We start from the raw sequence: 4,605 nt of genomic DNA, 5'->3' as shown, positions 1-4,605 counted from the left end.
CTGGGCTGATTCCGTTTCCGTCCGTCCGATGATATAATATGTACCAAATATATAGAACCTACAAAATATGATCCGATGATCCATCATTTTTTCTTCGGTGGCTGCTGTGGTGGTGCCGGAGACAGGTGATGGGTGTTGGCGTTAAGCTTGGTGATATTCTGCTATCTTTTCAGTTTATCATGTCGACCTTTAGGTGATTTATACATTATTTTTTATGATATGAATGAGACATGTATTACCACACAAATTTGATATGTACCAAATAATATGTTATCCACACATAGTTTCACTCCTATGTACACAAAGCACCTGCCTCCTTTGTTGTAGCTCGAATCAAATAAACCTGACGCAGTATTCCTTGTTCAGTTGACTGCTCTTCCTCTCCACTTCTGAAAGAATGTGCAGCGAGTTTTTCATGGTCAAGAATACAAGGCTTGCTTCGTGCACTATTAGGGAAAACCCTACTAATAGCGCGGGGTTACTGTTAGCCACAGCATTGCTAGAGCGCTGCAGCAAACTTTTAGCAGTACCGCCTCTCTGACCCCATGCTACAGCTAATTTGGTTAGCAGTAGCGTGGGTCTAGATAGGCACCACTGCTAAGTACTCCCTCCGTCCCAAAATTCTTGTCTTAAATTTGTCTAAATACGGATGTATCAAGTCACGTTTTAGTATTAGATACATCCGTATCTGGACAAATTTAAGACAAGAATGTTGGGACGGAGGCAGTACTAGCAACATGTGTTGTAACCTCGCGCTACTACTATTTGTCCGTATTTCATTTCTTTTATTTTATACTATATTTATGCATCTGTTATACAAATTTTGATACAGTAGCAATTAAGAGATTTTATATCATTTTGACAATGATGAATTATTATATGACTGGGTGAAAGAAATACGGATTAGATTTAAGTGGATGGACCCAAAGTGACCAAGTTGGATTAGTACAACTTGGTCACTTTGGATTCAAGTTGATGGATACAAAGTGATCAAGTTGGATTAGTAGACCCAATCAGTTTTTCTTCCACCCAATGATATAATAACTCATCATCCACTAGTAGAAAAAGGGTCAAATGTGAAGCACAATAGTGCCGGTTTAAATTTCAGCCGGCACTAATGTGTACATTAGTGCCGGTTCGTGGCGGCGATCAATAGCACCGGTTCGTGGCGAACCTTTAGTACCGGTTCATGCCATGAACCGGTACTAAAGAGGTTGTGTCAGCCTGCGGTCAGGCTATGGCCCCACCATCACCATTTAGTGTCGGTTCGTACTACGAACCGGTACTAATGAGGTTATGGCAAGCTGTTTTTAGTCCCACCTCGCTCCCCTAACAAGCCTTTTACCACCTTAAATATGTTATTTCTTAAACTATCACAAGCACTTGGTCTTCATTGAACTCTATGTGTAGAATTTGTGGCCGCAATATGAGTCTTCATCGGTTTATAAATCGTTGATGACTCATATTGACAATTCAGATTGTACACACAAAGATCATTGATGATCAAAGTATTTTTGATGTTATAAGATCATATTGACAATTTAGACTGTAAAGAAATGTAAGATCATGATCTAAATGCTCTTATATTTTTTGCGTTCAGTATGCACCAACTGCTAGGCGGGAGGAGCTGTTTAGTATCGGTTCGTGGCGAACCTTTAGCACCGGTTCGTGCCACGAACTGGTATTAATGAGGTTGTGTCAGGTAAGGCTAGCTGGGGCCGCACGAGCACCTTTTGTACCGGTTCATGGATGAACCAGTACTACAGTTTCTTAGTAAGCTGTTTTTTAGTCCCTCCTCGCGAAGAGAGAGGGATTAGGAGCGGTTTATAAGCCCTGAGTGCAGAGACGATGAAGAAGAGGTTCAATGCTCACGTTGCTTAGCTTCAAGCCTTCAGGAATATGGTAGACTGCGCGGAGCTATGCGCAGTGCAGTTTACACTATTCCGAAAGGCTTGAAGCAAATTAACGAGCATTGCACCTCTTTTTTATTTTTAATAACTTATTACAACTCCGGACTTCTTCTGTTATGGCAAAAACTAATTGCACGTCGGCATTTCCTTTTTTTAAACTTTGGTTATAACTCCAGACTTTGACCATCAAGTTTTGCAGAAAAGAAAAAATAGAAGGAAAAAAAAACTATAGCTGAAAAGAAAAAAACTATATAAAATAACCGTGAAATTGAAAATCACTACAAAATAAACTCTGAAAATGTTGAATTTTGGCAAACTAGATGAAAAACTACTCAGAAATAAATAGAAGAAAATAAATATAACAGAAAAGAAAAAACTATACAAAAAACTACGCAGAAATAAATAGAAGAAAATAAAACAGAAAAGAAAAAAACAAAAAAAAAATTGGGGCGCTGCCCTGTGGGCCTGCTAGGCCACGGGCGTGCAATTACAGGCCTTAAAGGCCCAGCAGACTCATAGGGCAGCGCGCAGAATTTAGGCCCACAAGCCTGCTATATAGAGAAGTTCAAAGAGGTAGCCGCTGCTGGGTTTATAAACCAGTGCGGCTGCCCTTCGCCCGGCGAGGTGGGACTAAACTTTGGGGTGGCAGCGCGAGGCCTTTAGTACCGGTTGGTGGCTCCAACCGGTACTACAGATCACCCTTTAGTACCGGTTGGTGGCACTAACCGGTACTAAAGGCCTGTTCTTCCCGCCTCTTGGCCTGGCCAAAGTTGGCCTTTAGTACCAGTTGGTGCCACCAACCGGTACTAAAGGATGATCCTATATATATAGCACTTACGAAAATTTCAGTTACATCTCCCCACTTTCGTCTCCAACCTCTCGACATCGCCGCACGCCGCTCGATCCCGTCGTCGCCGCCCGTCGCCTGTCGTCCGTCGTCGTCGTCGCTGTCCCCGCCGCCGCCCGTCGTCGTCGTCGGCTCGCGCCGCCGCCCCGAACACCGCCGCCGTCCGTCGTCATCGCCGCGGTCCCGTACGTCGTCTCTCGCACCCGCGCGCCGGCGCCCCCGCCCCGTACGCCGCCGCCCTCGCCCCGTACGCCGACGCCCCCGCTCGTACGTACGGGGCGGCGGCGTACGGGGCGGCGTACACACACATACACACATATACACACACTACACACATACACACACACACACACACACACACATTTTTTACTTATTTTCTGTTTTCTGTTTTCTGTTTTTAGAAAATTTAATTAGATATTAATTAGCTAGGTATGTGAGATTTGAACTAGTTGAATAATTAATATAACTAGTTTATTTTTAGTAAGAAAATTGTCGAACTAGTTTATTTAGGTATATGAGATTTGAACTAGTTAAATAATTAATATAACTAGTTTATTTTTAGTAAAAAAATTTGTCGTATCTGAGATTTGATTATCTAATTAAAATATTATAGTTAGATATATATTTGAACTAGTTTATTTTTAGTAAATGCTTAGTTGAACTAGTTGAATTAATATATATAACTAGTTTATTTTTAGTAAATGCTTTGTTGAACTAGTTGAATTAATATATAGAACTAGTTTATTTTTAGTAAATGCTTAGTTGAACTAATAGAATTAATATAACTAGTTTATTTTTAGTAAATGCTTAGTTGAACTAACTGGATTAATATAACTAGTTTATTTTTAGTAAATGCTTAGTTGAATTAATAGAAGTAGTTAAATTAATTGAATTAGTAAGTGTTTAATGTTTCGCCTAATATGAACATAGGAAATGTCGTCTGACGACGAAAAAACTTTCGGTATGTGCACATACTGTGAAGATGAGCGCGGCCAGTGCGACAGAAATTTCCTTGTTGAGGGTAGGCGATTCAGCATCAGGCTGGATGAGACTTTCGAATTCGATACAGTAAGTCACAAGGACAAGTCTGTTTTCGTAATTAAGCATGACTTATATATGCTTCATTTGCCTGACTTATAATTTTTAATTTTCACTATTCTGCTAGCGCATCCCATGACATGTAAGAATTTTGTCTTTGATAAGATAGGTTTCAAAGATATGGAAACTATGGAGGTAAAGAGAGCTTACCTGAAAACTGAGCATGATGGTTATACTTTCAACGTCAAAGTATACAATGCACACACGTACACCTATTTTGAATGCAAAACTTGGCAAGCACTATGCAAGACTTATGCATTTGAGCCTGGTATGGTTATCACCTTTGATATTCGTTTGGAAGATGATATTGAAGGTAATAGAGACATATGGGTCAATGTGCAGAAGCCTCCAGTTCTACCATTATGTGAGTTCTTCTCAAATATATTTTTGTCTTTGATATTGCTTATTTCAAAAATAACTGACAACTAATTTCTATTGACAGCTTATCTCCATTCAACCAAACATGTCCGGCGCTTGGTAGACAGGACCTTCTACTGTCCCCGAGCTGAACTAAACTGCGAGGAGATAAGTCATTATGTTTCATGGCTTGAGGATCTTCATACTGTCAAGACAAATTTTTTTCCTGCACTTGGAAATGTTAGTACTCAAAACGTGCGACCAATAGTGATGGTGTTGAACTACGGTCACATCTATTTAGGAATGATGGTAAGATATTTACTATTTGTCCTCAGTGCATATTTTGCATACATATTTTTTTTAAACTTTCATTGCTGAGTATATTAATTAAGT

Source organism: Triticum dicoccoides, chromosome 1B (genome assembly GCF_002162155.2).
Source record: "Triticum dicoccoides isolate Atlit2015 ecotype Zavitan chromosome 1B, WEW_v2.0, whole genome shotgun sequence".
NCBI lineage: Eukaryota > Viridiplantae > Streptophyta > Magnoliopsida > Poales > Poaceae > Triticum > Triticum dicoccoides.
This window is presented reverse-complemented; position numbering follows the sequence as displayed.